Source organism: Eriocheir sinensis, chromosome 65 (assembly GCF_024679095.1).
Source record: "Eriocheir sinensis breed Jianghai 21 chromosome 65, ASM2467909v1, whole genome shotgun sequence".
Lineage (NCBI taxonomy): Eukaryota > Metazoa > Arthropoda > Malacostraca > Decapoda > Varunidae > Eriocheir > Eriocheir sinensis.
Window position 1 is genome coordinate 9,178,206 of NC_066573.1, and position 20,032 is coordinate 9,198,237.

The 20,032-nt window shown below is 44.9% G+C and overlaps 1 protein-coding gene across 1 annotated transcript in view; it reads left to right on the forward strand.

Moving 5' to 3' along the window:
* LOC126987604 (head-specific guanylate cyclase-like) overlaps positions 1-20,032 on the forward strand; it is a 376,569-nt gene that overhangs the window by 93,018 nt on the left and 263,519 nt on the right. Inside the window, exon 3 of the mRNA XM_050844723.1 lies at positions 541-747. The gene's annotated coding sequence lies outside the window, so the exon portion shown is untranslated. The remainder of the gene's footprint in view (positions 1-540; positions 748-20,032) is intronic.

Sequence of the window (20,032 nt, forward strand, 5' to 3'; positions counted from 1 at the left end):
GAGAGAGAGAGAGAGAGAGAGAGAGAGAGAGAGAGAGAGAGAGAGAGAGAGAATTATTACTGCATCACTTCACAGGTTTAAAAAAAAAGGTTAGAAATTAAAATGTAAAAAGGAAATGAATTGCACCAGAATGAAATTTGATGAAGGCCGCGGATGATGTGTTGACGAGACAGACAGACAGGAAAAGTAGTCTGCAAGATTGACAGACACTGGTAAACATGTAGACAAAAAGATAGACAGACAGACTGACACACACACAAAAATATAAACAAAAGCCTCTCTCACTCTGTCTTTCTGTCTCTTTCATTCTCCGTCTCTCTGTCTATCTCTGTCTCTTTCTTTCTCTCTCCCTTTCTCACTCTCTCTCTCCCACACCCACCATCCCTCACTTGTCCTCCTCCTCCTCCCTGTACCACAAGACACACCAACACACACACTCATAACCCACACCACACACACACACAAAAAAAAACACTCCACAGATCACCATTCACAAAACAACTCACAAAACTCATCCATTATTTTCCACGTCCTTTGCAGAGTTTCGTGTGTCTGACCTGTGACTGAAGGTTCCCGCCGCCTACTCTCCCGCCATCGTCAGCTGCAATCCCCTCTTGACCTCAGCGCCGAGAAAGGGAGTCGAGAGGCGAGTGCTCCCTCCTCCTTTCCTCCCTTCGTTAATGGTGTTCCCGGCCGCCTAGAGGGGAATCAGCGAGGCGGGAGGAGTGAAAGATGATTGGTCGCTGGGTAAGTAAGTGGGCGATATTTGCATGGTGTCTTATTCCTCCTCGTGCTTTTGTGGTTTGGCTCCGTGCGTGTGTGTGTGTGTGTGTGTGTGTGTGTGTGTAGGTGTTTTGTGGTTTGTGTTCGTGTTTTTTTTGTTGTGTTTTTGTTGCGTTTGTTTTTATTTTGTTTGTTTTGTCTTTTCTCTTCCGTTTGTCTGATTTTTTTGCCCTGGTTTTTTTTTGTATTTGTGTGGTTGTACGCGTTTGTCTGTGTATTTTGTGTTCTTTTTTTGTTTCCTCTCTCTCTTTATTTGTTTTTTTCTGTGCCTGTGTCTCTGTAATTGTCTCATTCGTTCAAACGCAGGGAGATTGACACACACACACACACACACACACACACACACACACACACACACACACACACACACACACACACACACACACACACACACACACACACACACACACACACACACACACACACACACACACACACACACACACACACACACACACACACACACACACTCACACAGACACACTTCCCACACACTCACACAGACACATAGCCACACACTCACACAGACACGTCACCACACACCACTAAAATGTTTGGAATCTCTCGTGCCAACAAAAGAGAAGAGGAACAAAAATCAAGTCATCAGGGAAGCGAGTCTGTGTTGGTAACGATTTTTCCTTCCGACGGCGTGGCAGGAATAAACGTTTTTTGAGCCTGGCCAATAAACGTTGAAAGTGTGATGCGTCCATTGAAGAGAAAGTGATGGAATGGGTGCAGCGTGTGACGGATGAGAGAGAGAGAGAGAGAGAGAGAGAGAGAGAGAGAGAGAGAGAGAGAGAGAGAGAGAGAGCGAGAGAGATGACCAGATGGACAGAACTTGATTGACAAGCCTGATAGATATTTCGATAGTTTGATATAGATAGAGATTGATAAATTGAGATAGATAGAAATAGGTAGATAGATGGATAGATAGATAGATAGACAAATAGATAAAAGACAGACAGACAGCTTAGCAAGTCAAACGTTCAACCGGACAGACAAGCAGGCAGTTTGAGACAGAGAGAGGCAGATAATTTCCATACGTTTGCATGTCATTACAGAGCAGACTGGGCCATTTGCTCTGGTTTAGGGGATCGACACGCACACAGGGAGTCGCATAGGCCACACCGACGCAGCGTTTGGCAAGTGTCGGTGTAGCTGATGGACGCTTCTTAATGAGACTTTAACGCCCGCGAACTGTATGTCGTTGTGGAGAAATGAAATAACTTGGTGGGTGTTGGTTTGATATTGTTGTGGGCGTGAAATAACTAGAGGAGAGAGACAAAGATTGAAGGGTAAACAAATAGATGAATGGATGGACAGACAGAGAAAAAAGGTTGTTAGATAAATAGATAGAGCGTAAATAGGAAAAATAGGTGAATATTGAAATAACTGAGTTTGTGTTGTTTCTTCTCTGATAATGTTTTTAAGGGGAATAATTAATGTATAAAGGTTGATAGTTAAAATAGACTGCTGTTAAGATAAATATGTAAATACTAATATAAGGGGGCTGGTATTGTTGTTTTCTTCTTTAATAATTTTAGTGATGGGAAAAATTAAGAGAGAGAGAGAGAGAGAGAGAGAGAGAGAGAGGTTGGTAGATAAATATATTGCCAGATAGAAATGAAAATAATACTGTTTTGTAGGGAAATAATTTAGATGAAAGTGATGAAGTTTGAAAGATAAACAAAGTACTCAGATAAAGAATAGGAGAACACTGAAATACCTGTGATCCTGTTGCTCTCCGCTTTTACATTATTATGGATGGAGAATAATTAAATGAGAGAGAGAGAGAGAGAGAGAGAGAGAGAGAGAGAGAGAGAGAGAGAGAGAGAGAGAGAAAGGTCGATAGAGAGAAATAGATATATCGCTAAACAGATAAATATAGGATAATCGTAGTAATGACAGGATAAATAGATTGCTAAATAGTTAATATACGGTAATAGTAATTATAATAGAATGAAAAGAGAGTTTGCTAGAAAGAAAGTTAGGTGAATGTAAAGACAAATAGGAATAAAAAGAGATAGGGTACCGATAAAGAGAAGAAATAGGAAAATAACAAGATAAGGAGAGAGAAAGAAAGATAGAGGAGGAGAGGAGGAAGCTGCAGAGGAAGAGGAAGAGAGAGAGGGAGAGGAAGGAACAGGATGAGGGACAGAGAGAGAGGAGCCTGTTGGATACATCTCACAGCCTCCCTGCGTCGTCGAGGGAATACAGGCAACAAGAGCTAGGTGTTCTCTCTCTCTCTCTCTCTCTCTCTCTCTCTCTCTCACGTAGACGATAACTAAGATTAGAGATTAGGGAGATTAGAACAATGGTAACCAAACCTCTCCATGCTGGCGCCCCCTTTGCTCCCCGGTGAGATCCTAGCCTTCCCCCCCTCCCCCCCCCCCTACACACACACCTCTTTATCGGTGGTCGGTGTGCTGCAAATTGAAAACAAGATTAAAAATAGCCAGTATGGGTTATGGCTTTCGTTATGGATTATGGTAATTTCGCTTGCAACGTAGATTTTGTCATTCAGAGTTTGTAAAAAGAAAATGTTATTGATTATTCTTAATACTACCCTGCTGCTCCCCTACCCTAATCTTCCCACCGCTCCCAGATTGGATTAGAAAGTGAGATTAGAGATTAGGGAATATAAGACTAAAAGATTAAGGTAGGTAGGATCATACGCTTCCACCTCTCACAGAAACTATTTCCAAAGGCCAAAATGAAGACCAATCGGATTCTAGTGATTTGTTATTAAGTTCATGGTACAGAAGAAGCCTCAAACTACCCCTGGGCTCATAAAACTATCCCCCTACGAAAGCCTTGCCAGATATGTGCTTTTGCGCCTAAAAGTTAACCCAGTAGCAGCGGGGATCATGTTTCTTAATGGTCCTTGTAAGCGAAAAAAATGAGGAAAAAAATCATCACTCACATAAACCATTTCGTAATATATATCAAAGCATTTGTGATCAGTTTATGTATCATCTATTTTGGGGTTTTTAAATAATGGCACAAATTTGGCCCGTTGCTGCTACACGGTAAAGCCACAAATTTGGCCCGTCGCTGCCACACGGTAAAGCCATAAATTTGGCCCGTCGCTGCTACACGGTAAGGCCACAAATTTGGCCCGTCGCTGCTACACGGTAAAGCCACAAATTTGGCCCGTCGCTGCTACACGGTAAAGCCACAAATTTGGCCCGTTGCTGCTGCACGGTAAAGCCACAAATTTGGCCCGTCGCTGCTACACGGTAAAGCCACAAATTTGGCCCGTCGCTGCTACACGGTAAAGCCACAAATTTGGCCCGTCGCTGCTACACGGTAAAGCCACAAATTTGGCCCGTTGCTGCTACACGGTAAAGCCACAAATTTGGCCCGTCGCTGCTACACGGTAAAGCCATAAATTTGGCCCGTCGCTGCTACACGGTAAAGCCACAAATTTGCCCCGTCGCTGCTACCAGGTTAAAGACGACCCTGAGAGCAGACGGAACGTTTTTCACCCCTGGAAGGTAAGCAGACGGCCGCGGCGCCTCTGACACGCCGGGAATTGATGGTCACGTTGATGGTGGCGTTGACAGGTCGGATGCGCCTCCCCTATTCCATTGATTACCCGACACGCCGACATCAATCAGTCTGTTCACTACTTCCTCCTCCTCCTCCTCCTCCTCCTCCTCCTCCTCTTCCCACCTCCACTTTACACCTGTCCACATCCATATTCTCTCTCCCATTTACGTCCCTCCATCGCTAACGTTTCATTGTTGCCTCCTCCTCCTCCTCCTCCTCCTCCTCGTCCTCTTCCTCCTTGTCCTCCTTGTCCTCTTCCTCCTTGTTCTCCTCCTCCTTGTCCTCTTCCTCCTTGTCCTCTTCCTCCTTGTCCTCCTCCTCCTCGTCCTCTTCCTCCTCTTCCTCCTCGTCCTCAACCTCCTCGTCCTCCTCCTCTTCCTCCTCGTCCTCAACCTCCTCTTCCTCCTCCTTCTTGTCCTCTTCCTCCTTGTCCTCTTCCTCCTCCTCTGCATCCTCCTCCGCATCCTCCTCCTTTTCCCCTGATTTCACTACCATCATCAACACCTTCCTCCATCACCATCAGAATCGTCACTTTCACCTTCATCACCACCAATTCACACCATAATCACTATCACTTTTTTTCACTATAATCGCCATCGTCCTTTTTTTCTGTCATTATCGTCACCATCAGCACAAGCGAGTCACCATCCCTTACTTCTCTATCATCACTTTCTCATCACCTTCACAATTTGTTCGACTGGGAACGCATTTTCTTTTTTTCTTTTTCCTTTATTTTATTTCTGATTTTTTTTCCTATTGTTGTTTTTTTGCCATTAACGGATAATAAGCTGTAAAAAGATATCCCATTCACAATCACCCTCACCACCCTCACCATCACCATCACCATCTTTCATAATCACTACCATCTACTACTTCCCATCGTTACCATTATTTCTATCACCATCACCACCAACACTCCATCATCATCATCATCATCACCTTTCCCCCTATTCTCACAAAGGTATTTCCGTCCCGGGCGTGAAAAATGGACGTTATAGATATTTGTTCCCTTTTACCGTCCACCAGATAACAGCCTTTGACCTTCGAGGGGAAAAAAGAGCTCGGATGTTTTGATTTTCTCTCTCTCTCTCTCTCTCTCTCTCTCTCTCTCTCTCTCTCTCTCTCTCTCTCTCTCTCTCTCTCTCTCTCTCTCTCTCTCTCTCTCTCTCTCTCTCTCTCTCTCTCTCTCTCTCTCTCTCTCTTTCCTACGATGTTTTTTGTGTTCTATTTAAAAGACTGATTATGATGGTCTGTTTAGGCAAATATAGCCATGCATCCATTTATAAACCTGAGTAACTCGTTCTGTGGAAAATAATTTATATGAGTAATTCGTCCCGTTGATAATATGTTGATTCTGTTTCGCCCCCACAAACAGCTCAATTTCCTCCCTCAGTTTCTTTCGTAAGCGCAGTAACTCGGGAAACAGGAAGGGAAGAGCCAAGATACAAGTCTCGGCTCCTCTTTTGGTGAGAGTTCTCCTGAAGTTGAGGCCGCGTTGAACTACACCGTAAAAGTTATCGGCCGGAAGTGCATTCGTTAGGGAAACTACGTATGCCTAACAAGAGAGAGAGAGAGAGAGAGAGAGAGAGAGACGTACTACAGACGGGAGTTATAAAAAGCGTCCAGTGTAAACAGAGAATTTTTTTTGTCCCCTTTCTCGTTCGTTCCCTTCTACTATCCGTCCTTCGTCTCTCTCTCTCTCTCTCTCTCTCTCTCTCTCTCTCTCTGTTTATTTCTCTTCAATTTTGCCTTAGTCTAGTTGATATGTTTTTTCTCTTCGTTTTCTCCTCATTTTTCTTTTCTTTTCTTTTTTCTTCTCTCTCCATCTTCTCTATTCCTCCTTGGTTCTCCTCATTTTTCTTATTTTTTTCCTCCCTCCATCTTGTTTATTCCTCCTTGCTTCTCTTTTTTCCTTTCATCTTTCCTCGTTTTCTCCCTCTTCCACCTCCTCTTTATTTTGCCTTGCGACAGTTAATATATTTTCTCTTTTGGTTATTTGCTTTCCTTTCTTTGTGTTTCTTCTCTCCATCTTATTCATTCTTCCTTGGTTTTCTTCTTCATTTCATCTTTCCTCGTATATTGATTCTTTTCCTCGTTCATTCTTCCTCTTTTTGATTTATTCTCTCTCCCTACCATTCTCCTTCCTCTCCCTTTATCGTGTTTTCTCTTCTTCCCTTCTCCTCCCTGCTTCTTTTCTTCCTTTCATCTTTTTCTCATTTTCCCATTCTTCTCTTCTTTCAGTCTTGCTTCTCTTCATTTATTCTCTCTTCTTACCTCCCTCCTTCCTCTCCCTTCATCGTGTTTCCTCTTCTCCCACTTCCTCTGCCCCCTCCTCCTCCAGCCTTGTTCCTTCCTTCCTTCTCACTTTTCTTCCCTTACTTTCTCGTTCCCTTCCAAGAGGCTATATTTTGTCGAACTTTTTGGCGTTCCTAGACAAAGTAAAAGGATATGCGCACGATATATCTTCCTCTATACCTTCCTCCCTCCTTACCTGCCCGCCTACCTGTCTCCCTTCCTCCTTACCTACCCACCCACCTCTCTCTCTCTCTCTCTCTCTCTCTCTCTCTCTCTCTCTCTCTCTCTCTCTCTCTCTCTCTCTCTCTCTCTCTCTCTCTCTCTCTCTCTCTCTCTCTCTCTCTCTCTCTCTCTCTCTCTCTCACACCCACCCACACACACACACACACACACACACACACACACACACACACACACACACACACACACACACAACCCATCCTCCCCTCACACACACAACCTATCCCCCCCCACACACATACATACCCAGCCACACACATATACCTCCCTTCCTCACACACAACCCACCCACCTTCCTTACCTCCTCCCGACACTATAGGAAGCGAGGGCGCGGCGGTATTGAAAGCCTGGGAAACTCGGGACCTGCTTTTCTACGCCCCTTGTATTGGGACCTCAAATCTCCTGCCATCGAACTCCCGGAGCGAGGAAGTGTTGCCGGGCCTTGTAGAACGTCGACTCGAGGCGATGGGAAGAGGGAAATGGAAGGGAGAGAGGGAGGGAGAGAATAGAGGGGACGGGTTGGGAGAGGCAGAGGCAATCTAGCGTACTACGGAGAGGTGAGGGAAGACATCTGTGTATGGTCTGTTTATTGGCTGTTTTTCGTCTTTGTGATGGAAGGAAGTTGCCTGAGGAGAGAACCAAATGGGAATAAGAAGGTTGTGAATGTGGGATGGAGCTGTAAAAAGAGTCCCAACATCGGCCAAGAAGTGTGATGGGAAGAAGGAAATGGAATGAAAGGGGAGAGAGAGAAAGAAAAAGGGGGCGAAGAGAGGTAACCTGATGCACTCTTGCGAGGTCAGAGGAGACGTTTGTTTAGTGAAGAAGTATTGAGTAAGATCGAAAGGAGGAGAAGATGCAAAGAAGATTACCAAACGAGAATAAGTAGCTTGTAATATGAACTGGGAAGTTTGAAATGGAATGGAAAGGGAGAGAGAAAGAAGGGGCCGCAGAGATGTAAGCTGATGCACTCTTGCGAGGTCAGAGGAGACGTTTGTTTAGTGAGGAAGTAAGTATTTGAGTAAGATCGAAAGGAGGAGAGTATGCCAGAGACGGGACTAAGTAGGTTGTAATGTGAACTGGAGTTGTGAAGAGAGGAACCAAATCGGCTTTAAGAAGGACTTAGGAAAGACTGAAAGCGTATTCCGCATTAGAGCAAGGCGTGTAAGCCCTTTAGGGAGTGGTAAAGAGGAAGAGAGGGATCTGACGGAGAGTGGAGGGTGACACAAGAGAACTGGAACCTGACAAGCGAATTTAGAGGAGAATCGAATAGGAAATTGGAGTCTATTAGAAGTATTAGTCGTTTTAAAAGGTGGAGGAGTTTCTAAATATCATTGGAGGTTGTCTGTATTGGAATAGGAGTGGGAGGAGGGCTGATTGATGTAAAGTGAATGTAATGAAAGGAGTGGAAGAGTGGGAGTGTTCAGAAAGGACATACGAAGTGCTATTTGTAACCCTGAATGTGTGTGTGTGTGTGTGTGTGTGTGTGTGTGTGTGTGTGTGTGTGTGTGTGTGTGCGGATAATCAGGCTTCTAAGTTACATTAAGGGCAGTGATTTATTAGTATCGTTTTTGGAAATTTTTGATATATAGGAGGGGCCCATAATTACAGCTGTCGTGGGTATCATTTTTATAGTTTAGCTGCGTGGTGAGGATAAATCTGTCATCGTGAGTTGTGTGTGTTCGCGTGCTCGGTCGTAATTCATCGGTTGTAGGGATAAGAGACAGGTGGGGTAAGGAATGAAAGGCGCACAGATCCGAAGATGAATGTGTCGGTGCTGTTTGGTGTGTTTTTACTTTTGTGTGTTTTACTTAGTGACTTTGGGTCATATAACAAGAACACATATTTGGCAAGGCTTTCATAGGAGTTGTGGGCATTTCCAGGAGTAGTTTTATGACCCTGGTGTTAGTTTGACCCTTCCTCTGTACCATGAACCCAAAGAAACACTCATTAGAACTCGACTGACCCCCTTTAGAAATTATTAATGTGAGAAGCGATAGTGTCTTTTAATACCAACCTTTGTTATCCCGATATAGTTTTTAATGTGTAATCATACGCGTTGCTTAGGATTTATATGACAAGACCTTCAATGGCTAGGGTTCTGATGCCCGGCTTCTATAAGTTGCGCCACACAAGGATAATGGATTCCAATTTAAGCATTATTTGAAAGACTTTATTGTGTCTTTCGTACCCCCTCTACCTCACTACGACTACTACTACAACTACTACTACTACTACTACTACTACTACTACAAAAACAGTATGCTTACCCTTCCCTTTAGTAGTCACGGAGGATCAAGTTTTAGTAAGGTTGGAGGATGGAGGCAAGACGTTAGACCATCTTCCACGCGGACCCTTCACTTCTCTCCTCTTCCCGTCGATGGAGGCTTCAACTTTGTCCAACTTGGGATCAGAACTTCAACCATCCCATAGCAAATTACTCAAACTCAAGTTGGGCCATCCTTCGACGGTCACTTATGGCTTGAATCTCTCTCTAGCTCTCTCGCTCTATCTGTCTATCTATCTATCTATCTGTCTGTCTATCTATCCCTCTTGACTTAGTGTTTGTGTGTCCGTCTCTTGCTGAAGACCCGCCTTTGTTTGTGACCGGAAGTTTGCGTTTGAGTGGATGAATGGAAGGCTTGGACGGACAGACGGACAGACGGACCTTGATTTGAATAACGGTGCGGAACGAGTTGGTTGTAGTTGGGGCTGTGACGGTGCCAATAATAACTTCCACCGCCTCCACCACAACCATCACCACCGCCTCCACCACCACTTCACTTCAACTCCACGTCTCTCTACGCACCACCAAATCACGGGCCTCACTTCACAAGAGTTAATAGTAGTGATCAAAAAGGCCAAATTCTATTACTACTCTACGATTTTTCCGTCTTTCTTAACCATAGGAGACCACCACTTCTCTTCACATCCCTTCCCACACCTCACCAGGACGCGAACTCAGAAAGACGTCGGGAGCATCTTTCCTCTCCTCTCCTTCTCCCTCAATAGGTTCTCTTCGCTCTCTTCCGGCCAGATAATTAGGGGGATGAAGGGCCTGGCCGGGCATCCTGGAGGTGGCGTGGCCTTGGGTTGGGTTCTTTGGGTTGTAATGGGAAGGGCTCGCCACTATCCTTTTCAATCTCCTTCCTCTATTTTCCCCTTCTATACTTTCCTCTTATCCAGAATCCTTTACTCTCCATCCCTCGCTTCTTTCTGTATCTGTCTTTGTCCTTCCCTTCTTCCATTTCTTTCCTTTGTTCCTTTCTTCGTCTGACTCTTTCTTTCCTTAATTCCTTCCTCCCATCTTTTTTTTGCAATGGGATTCGTATTTTTCTTCCTTTCTCCTTCCTGCTCTATTCCTTTCTCCCTTTTGCTCTTTTCTTACTTCTGTTAACTTTTCCTTTATCCCTCCTGTCCCCTTTTCCATTCTTCCTTCTCTACCCTTTTCCATTCTCCCTCCTGTCTCCTTTTCCTTTCTCCCTCCTGTTCCCTTTTACATTCTTCCTCCTGTTCCTTTCTCCAATCCAAACCTTCTTCCTTCCCACAATCCCTTCCTTATATCTTTCCCTCTTGATGTTTCTCCTCTTCCTGTCTTCCATATTTTTTTCTCTTCCGAAGCCTCCGTCTTTCCTTTCATTCTTCGCTTGCATCTTGCTCTTACACCTTCGTCTCTCTTGTCTCTCCTTCCTCCTCCCTTCTCATTCCTCCTGTTTGCTTCCTTGGGTTCCTCACTTCCATCTTCCATATATCTCGCTTTTCTTGGTCGCTTCCGTGCCTTCCTTCCTTCTTTCCAACCCTTCTTTCTATACTTCGTTCCATCTACCACCAGCATCTTCCATTTTCACTTTCCTTTCCCTTCTCCTTCTCTTCCTCTCCCATTCTTTCCTCTTAGACTTTCCCTCTTGCTCCTTCCTTCTTTCTTTACCTTCATTCACTCCACGGTTTCTTCCATCCCTTTCTCTCCCCCATCTTCCTCAACCTTCATTCCTACCCATCTTCGTTCCTCCCTTCCGTCCTTTTCTCTCCCTCCGAGTTGTGGGGAAGGAAATGGAGGTTTGATGATTATTTCCTCCGCTGAACCAGACGCCGCCGAGGTTCTCCGTGTTAAATGTGACCCTCAGTGTTGTGCGGTGTTGTTTTGCGGCTGTTTGGTCAGTCGTAACTCTCTCTCTCTCTCTCTCTCTCTCTCTCTCTCTCTCTCTCTCTCTCTCTCTCTCTCTCTCTCTCTCTCTCTCTTTTTACCTGATGCTGTTCTCATTAGTGCGCCTCATCGGTCCTTCACAGTCCATCTTGATTTGTCTCTGTTCGTTCCTTTTCCATTGTTTTCTTTCCTTTCTTCTCATGGTAGTTTCTCTTATTCTTGAGTTTGATAAAGTCTTTCTTTCTATTATCCTTTGCTTTATTTTTTCATAGGCAGTCCTGTCCTTGCCTCAATGTTTATTCGCATTTTTCTTCGCTCTTTTGATATTTTCTCCAATTTTTCCGTTTCAAATTGCTCCTCATTTCATTCACAACGCTGTGTGCGGGAAAACTGCAAGAAGAGAATGAGTTTCCCCGTTTCCGTTTTCTCATATATATATAAGAAGCATTAACGTCCCTTCGTGGTGAAGTGCCCGTCCCCTCAGCAATCAGGAGCCACTCATCGGCCGGTAATTAGTGCCTTGGCGGGCCCGTCACCGCCTGACGTGCCGCCCGCCGCTGCCGGCCAGGGCGTCTCGCGTTTCTCTCTGGTAATTAACGGACACTTGCCCAGGTGCGGGGGACGCGTCGTCACGGTGGTTGGTTGATCGCCTTGACATCATACCTGAGCTGCGTGATGTTGATGTGTTTGCTTCTGATCCAGCTTACTCCTTCCGTTGCATTGTTTTCAATAGTTTAGATTATCAGTCCCATTTCTTGGTTCTTAAGGCAGTGCTGGGATGGTATTTTCGTTTCCTTTATTTTTGGCTCTTCCTCTGGGTAATATTCTTTTAATATTTCATCTACTTATGAATTTATGTTCCTGTACAAATTTCATGATGGAAATATTTTTTTTTTTTAATTCTCCAAGAAAGAAAAAAAAACCCGTTTCATTCAAAAAGCTTCCTGCTGTCGCCTCATAGAGACTTGGTCATGTAGGCAGTTTATCGTCTGTGATCTTCTGACGTAGTAAAGCAAGGAATTTTTCGCAAGAGTTTATACAGAATGCTAAACTTATAGTCACAAAAAAAAAATATTCCGTACACAAAGTTTAGCCCCATCTCTGGTAGGCAACGTTTTACAATTTACCCAAAGCTTTAGAAGAACAGAGTGTACCAATATCTTTCAGTCATGAAAAAATAGGGTTTTGTAATAATCACAAGTATTACTCTGTCGGAGATTTGATTCCATCTCTACAATTATAATTTTCATTCTAAATGCAACACATATTACAACGCCAAGGCGGCTCCTGTTAGGCTGATTTTGGTGACGGTGAAAACTTTGCTGTGGTGCCGTACACACATCAGTGATGGTGTCTTAAATGGCTTGCGGCCAGCTGTAGTTTCAAACCTTTCCAGCAGCTTTTCTTCTTTTAAGAGCGCCGGGTATATTTGACGAGGGACTGTTGCTACTTAGTAGATGCAACGTTCTCTGCAGATATTATAGGTCTATGTGCTTTTTTTTTCTCTAAACATCACTTTCTCTGGTTGAAAGAGATTTCTAAATATATTGGATCATTTCATATCTTTAGTTATCAAAGTGGAAGGGTGTGGTGGTGGTGGCGGCCATGAGGCAGGAGCAACAACAGCGCTGGGGACGGACAACGAGGAAGGGCCACGCCGCGCCGAATCTGATTCTCCGCCGCTGTTATCTGAAAAAATAAAAAATAAACCAGCGGATTCCTTTACAATTTCACTCTGTCCAACTGCAGCATCCTTCCTTCTTGCTATGTTGTAGTGGGGAAGGTTAGTAGCCGCGGCAACAGAGAGCAGGGGTCGAGAAAACAATGTGTATGAAGGAAAGCGTGGGCACATGTGTGACTGTTTGTCTGAGTGTGGTGTGTGCCGTGAACGCCAGTGTTGTCACCTTTAAACTCAGTTTGTTGAAATAACACATGGAATGTATAATAAACTCCAGGCAAAGGGGGTGACAGTTGAAGTTTTATTATTTCATATATAATTTCAAAGTAAGTTGGTCATCCTAAGGCTCTCTTTTTTCTCTCGTCTCAACAGTTCATGGGATTCTGTATGTACGTAGTTCCAACTCATGTACGTTTTTTTCATGTAAAATCACTGTTCGAGACCTTGCAGCTTGAGACCATTTTGAGGCACATGCTGGCAACTCACCTTTAAAACGGCAGGGAATAAGAAAAGTGAAACTCATACGCGTTCACATATAAGCCATTTGTGTCTCCCTTTGTGCCACGGCCGCCCCCCCGCCTTACTTCTACCCGCCTGACAACGTTACCAAGCCTCGCCTTTACTACTTTTCTTTCTCCTTCACCTCCTCGTTTCCTCTGATCACTTCCATATCTCTCTTGCACTGTTTTATGCACCAGCCATCCACTCCTTGTTCCATCCACCTTTGCTGTCATTTTCCCATCCTTTCCCATCACGTTCCACTCCTTTAACTCTCTATTCCATATTGCAATCGTCTCAACTCTTCTTTCCATCGCCTTCATTGTCTCCTCCCTCATTCCTATTCCATTCCATTCCACTCCTTCCGCCTTCCTATCTCGTCTCCCACCTCGTCTTGATCCACCTATTCCATTCAGCAACAATCATTCTCTTCTCTCCACCATTCCACTTTTATTTATTCTTAATCTATCCCTTTGTCTCATCCTATCCCATTACTCAATTCCCAAATCCATCTCTCCACCTCCACCGCCACCTCGTCTCCTATCCATTCCACGCACAAGCCACTCCTTCATCTATTCCTCCTCCCATCTGCCTCTCTTTGTTTCCCTCTATCGTCTAATCCACCCCATTCCATCTCTTTCCGTTCCATTACTGCTCATATTGCCACACCCCAGCCCATGTCTTCCACCTCTACCCTTTCACTTCGTCGTCACTTCCCATCTCTTCATTCCCCTTCCCTTCCGCCCTCCCGTTCTCCTCCTCTTCCCCTTCCCGTCCCGCACCTGTCCTCTTCTCTGTTGGTTAATTACGCCTTTGGACACCCACTAATGAGATTCTCAGCCCCAAGTTCCCGGCCCGTCAGCCCCTACATCAGCGCCTACGTCATGAGTCTCTCCGGGCGTCGATTCCATTTTTGCCACGTGTGTGTGTGTGTGTGTGTGTGTGTGTGTGTGTGTGTGTGTGTGTGTGTGTGTGTGTGTGTGTTTCCCTCATCTTCTGCCTCCTTCATCTTTCTTCTTCTTCCTCCTCCTCCTCCTCCTCCTTCAGCGTAGTTCCTTTCTTACATGTTGGTTAATATTCTCCTCCGCCTTTCGCGTCTTCATTTCTCTCTACCACCATTACCAGCATCCAACACCCTTCCTTCCCGTGTTTTTCTTTTCCTTTTTTTTCCTTTTTCTTTCTTTCTTCTTTCATTCTTCTTCTTCGTCTTCGGCTTCGTCTCCTTCTTCTTCTCCTTCTTGTTCTTCTTGTTCTTGTTCTTGTTCTTGTTCTTCTTCTTCATTAGAAATTGCAGTCTACCGATTCAGTCGAGACGATGGGGTAGCTATACTTGACATCGGCAGAATTTATTTTTTCTCAGACCAAGTCATCCGTTAATGGAACAACCTTCCTGCTAAAATTGGTCATTACTTTGTCGCTCCAGTAGTTAAATAAACCTTCCTGTACGTACGGATAGCAAGTGCTTGAATCATCTCTGTAGGTGGGTTAAGAGACAAACGAACATAGGGGAAATATCTAAACCGGAAAGCCTTGTTTTGAGCCGACATGCACTCCATATTTCTGTGTTGTGTTGTCGTCTGCTCTTCCTCCTCGTCCTCGTCCTCCTCCTCCTCCTCCTCATTCTCCGCTTCTTAATCATCCTGTATGCGACGTATGCTTATGCCTTCCCGCTTCCCTGGCATACATTCACGCTCACACGCTTGGGTGCACACACACACACACACACACACACACACACACACACACACACACACACACACACACACACACACACACACACACACACACACGGTGTTGTATATCTCAGGAGAGAACTCGCACATATATACCTGGAGACACCTACTAATTATATATATGCAGAGAGAGAGAGAGAGAGAGAGAGAGAGAGAGAGAGAGAGAGAGAGAGAGAGAGACACACACACACACACACACACACACACACACACACACACACACACACACACACACACACACACACACACACACGTCCGTCCTTCGTTTCCTGCAGCCGGATGGAGCGCTCGTTTAATCCCTTCTTCAGCATCACAAAGGAGTAGGAGTGAATCACGCTTCCAGCCTTTCCTCAGAGCCGTGTTATTGCAGAGGTGTCAGGAAGGACGGGCGTGTGTGTGTGTGTGTGTGTGTGTGTGTTGAAAGCTGCAACGGGTTGACCTGTTTTTAGTCAGTCTAGCGAGCCAGGAAATCCTTCGACGTCAGTACCGGGCTTGATTCTCTAGGCTGTCCCCGGGTAGCCAGTGGGCCGGAAGAATTCACGCCTAGTGGGTAAAGGAGGGGTGGGCTGGCGATTGGTTGGGTGACTGGTTGGCTCGCTGACTGACTGAATAAACTGGTCTCTGGCTGGCTGGCTTAGTGAGTGGGCGACTGGATGGCTGACTTGCTGGCTGGCTGGTGTTTATTGGCTGGCTGGTTGGCCGGTCGACTGGCTGGCTGGCTGGGCGATTTTCTGCTCTCATTTCGGTAGGGCAGGGCGAAGCTGGCTGTGTGGCGGTGATCAGAGAGGGATTTCGTTTGGGCCGCGTCAGGTCCAGGATGCAAGCGTGACCAGGTGCGTGTGAATGAACAACTTTTAAATGGCGAGCAGCTGGGAGGGTGTGTGTTTGACCGGCCTGGGTGATGGTGGTGGCAGAGGTGGTGGCGGTGGTGGTGGTTGTTATGAATATGGTGGTGGTGTTGAGAAAAGTGGTGATGATGTTGATATCTCGGGATGGTGGTGGTGGTCATTGTGGTGTATGTTGTTGGGGGTGATGTTGGTCCTGTCTGGTGGTAGTGGTGACGGCCAGTGATGGTGGTGATTGTATTGGTGGTGGTGGTCGTGATGGTGGTGATAGTGACGGCTCTGTGGTGATGATAGTGGGTTAGTGATGATGGTGGCAAGTTATGGTGGTGACAGTGTTGTTTTTAGTGGTGGTGGTGGTGGTGGTGGTGGTGTAGGTGGTATTAACGGTGGTCATGGTGGTGGTGGTGGTGGTGGTGGTATTACCGGTGGTCATGGTTGCCAGTTCTCATCACCATCAGTTTTTCTTCCTTGCCTCTGATCATCTTTTTCTTCGCGAGGGAACGAGGGCTTGAGGGCAAAACGGTGTGGAGGTCGATAAAAAGCTGCAGGGCGCCGAACTGACCGGAAGGGCGACGCTGACAACAAATTTAAGAGTTTTACTTCGTTCGACATTTTTTTCTCTCGTTTCCCATTTTTTTTTTGGAAGGGGGGCGGCGTCAGGAGTTGAAACGTTTACAGCGCTTTCTAAAATGTGTTATCGCGATAGTAATTGTGTCTGTGTTCTTTTTAGGGCGGAGGGAGGGGTGTGTGATCCGCTTAGATGATAAAAAAAGTTCTGGTAGTTTTAAATTTTGCTGGATTTCTTTTATCTTAGTAATTAATAGTTTCTTTAATCATCAGCGCGCTATAATTACTCACTCTCATTTTTCCCTTCTATTTCCCTCTCGTGTTTCTCAAAGGAAGGATTCGCTTAATGACGACGATGATAAGGATAATTATGATAAAAGATGATGAAAAATTAATGATAAGCTTTGTTACCTCCGCCACCTCACTCTTAAATCTTCATCTTTCCTCCTCCTCCTCCTCCTCCTCCTCCTCCTCCTCCTGCATATGCCCTAATTACACCAGCATCCTTCGCTCTCTTCTCTCGTTTCTTCTTGTTGCTATCTCCACGTAACCCTTTATCTCTTTATGATTTATCCTTTTTCTTCCTCTAATCCATTTTTCGACTTCTCCTTCACCACCACCTGCTCCTCCTCCTCCTTCTTCTCCTCCTGCTTGCTCATTATCCTTCATATTCTTCCCCGACATGCTTTACTGCCGCTACCATTTCTCATATTTATCCTTCTCCTCGTCCTGCTCTGCCCCATCCTCTTCCGGCGCCTCACCCTGCTCCTCCTGCTCCTCTTCCTTCCCTTCCTGGCCCGACGCGCCTCGCAGCCGGCAACAACACGCCTGATTAGTGCTCCAAAGCTTCCATCATGACCGGGGTTAAGAAAATGCCCCTGTAACCTTTCGTGGCGAGACGGACATTAATTCTGGAGCGCCCGTGTGAGGCAGGAAGGGACGAAGGGAGCGAAGGGAAGTAATGAAGGAGTGAAGGATGGAAGAAGGATAAGGAAGTAAAGAGGGACTGAAGAAATGGATGAAAGGAATATGAAGAAGGATAAGGAAGATGGGAGAATAAGTTTGAAGCAGGAAGGGAAAGAGGAAGGGAAGAAAGTAACGGAAAGGTGAAGGAATGGAAGTGAGTGAGGATAGGAAAAAGAATGAGGAAGATGGTATCGAATGGGAGTCTGGAGGGGACGAAATGAGGAAGGAATATAGAAAGGGAGAAAAGTGGAGGGAAAATAAATGGGAGAGAGGGATAAAGGGATGAAGGATGGGTGGCGTGGATGGATGGATGAAGATCAGGTGAGGGAGAAAGGAAGGATGCAAAGAAAAGAGAATAAAGGAGAGAATAGGAGAAAGAACGAAGGAATGGCTCGGTGGAAAGAGGGAGGAAGACACGAAGGAAGGTAGGGGTGAAGGAGAGAAGAAGAGAAGACGAAAAAGGATAACTAGAAAAGGGTAGAAGAAGAGCAATGAAAGAAGATGCAAGGAAAAGAGAATAAAGGAGAGAATAGGAGAAAGAACAAAGGAATGGCTCGGTGGAAAGAGGGAGGAAGACACGAAGGAAGGTAGGGGTGAAGGAGAGAAGAAGAGAAGACGAAAAAGGGAAACTAGAAAAGGGTAGAAGAAGAGAAGGATATGAGAAATGAAGGAAAAAGGAGAATATAAAAAAAGTGACTGAAACAAAAACAAAACAAAAAAGAGAGAGAAAGCAAATACAAAACAAAAAAGATGAAATAATAACAACGCAGACTGAGAATGAAGTTAAAAGAAAGGAGAGAAGGAAATCAAGGAGGAAAAAATACACACACACAAAAAAAAAAACAAAGAAAAAACGTTACATCAGCGCGCCAGGATTAAATATTGTGTATAAAATCGTTTTCCTCTTCGATTCCGACGAACGGCGAACGACTATTTCGGAATGACAGCTCTCGTTCTTTTTAATAGGCGAGGAATTTGTTCGACATATATTTTTTTACTTTTTTTGGGGGGGGGGGAAAGGGGGAGCGGAGGGGGGGAAGGGGGAGGGGAGGGGGGGGAGGGAGGGTTATGGTGTCTATTAGAATAAATGATTTCGTATTTTTTTTTTCATTCCTTCGCTTTTTTTTTTCTTTGGTTCGTCTGTCGATTTGATCTGTCCCATTGTTTTCGCCCTCCATTTTTCTCTCTCTCTCTCTCTCTCTCTCTCTCTCTCTCTCTCTCTCTCTCTCTCTCTCTCTCTCTCTCTCTCTCTCTCCTCTCTCTCTCTCTCTCTCTCTCTCTCTCTCTCTCTCTCTCTCTCTCTCTCCGCCCCCCCCTTCTGTGTGTGTGTGTGTGTGTGTGTGTGTGTGTGTGTGTGTGTGTGTGTGTGTATGTGTATCATTTATTCCTGTAACTTCAAAGAAAACCAAATCTCTAAACACACACACACACACACACACACACACACACACACACACACACACACACACACACACACACACAGAGGGGAGAGGAAATGAGACTAATATTCCTGCGTCACATTCGTTGGCTTCAGAAACTGTTTGTCTGCTTTTCTGTTTGTTTTTGTTCTTTCTCGCTCGTGTGACTGTTTTGTTGTTCATTCCCTTTAACGCTTCATGTGTTTTGTTGTTTACGCTTCAGATGCGTTGAGAAAAACACGCAATGATATCTTTTTTTTAACATTTTTTACGTTAAAGAAAGAAGCTCAGGGAGAGAAAAAAACATCACTTCACTTTTCCGTTGCTTCCTTTCCTCCGTCTTTCTCTTCCTGCCTCAAACTTATTCTCCCATCTTCCTTAGCCTTCTCCCTATTCCCTTCATCCATTTCTTCAGTCCATCTTTACTTCCTTTCCTGACCAATGTTCATTCTCCCAATTTCCTTTCGCTAAATATGTAGTTTGAATTAGTTTACAATCTATAGTTAATTTAGTTTCATTCAGTTTAATTTTTACAGTTTTTTTTACAGTTAAAGAAGCAGCTCAGGAAAAAAAAAATCTAAACAAAAAAAGTCTGCTAAATATGTAGTTCAAATCAGTTTAGTCTATGGTAAATTTCGTCTCATTTAGTTTACTTTAGTTTCCGTTCAATTTCCACGTTATACACTTATTCCTAAACGCTCCATTAATATTCGCCTTTGCCTCAGATGTAAACACACACACACACACACACACACACACACACCCTGCATATACACCAACTATATCAAAATAACGCGAACTTCCGAGGCAGAGTTTACTTGTTATGCTCGATCCCGCTTTCCCCTCCTAGTATAGGCGTGTCGATGACTGCTGCGTAATGAGACTCGTGTCCATGTCTTACTAATTACGAACTAACAGCAAAGAGGAGGAGGAGGAGACGGGGAAGTTGGAGGAGGCGGAGGAGGAGGAGGAGGCTCAGGAGTTTGCTAAGCGTGTGAGTTCCTCCTTGTAATGTTATGCGGCATCGGCCCTCGGAGGAGCGGCGGCCAACTTATGAGGAAGGTGTGCAGGCTTAGGCATCTCCAGGTAACTTTGGCTAATTGGCTGAGTGGAGGTGTGCCGGCGGGTGCGGGGATACACCTGAAGTTTCTATTAATTAAAGGTATCATTTTTTATTGCTCGTTTATGCAGTTTTTTCTTTACTTTGCCTGACTGGATGTATGGAGGGTGGTATTACGTGTTAGTTTGTGTGGTTGAGGAAAAAAATACACCTGAGTTTTTTTTTTTTAAAGGTGTGATTGTTTATTTTTTCGGTA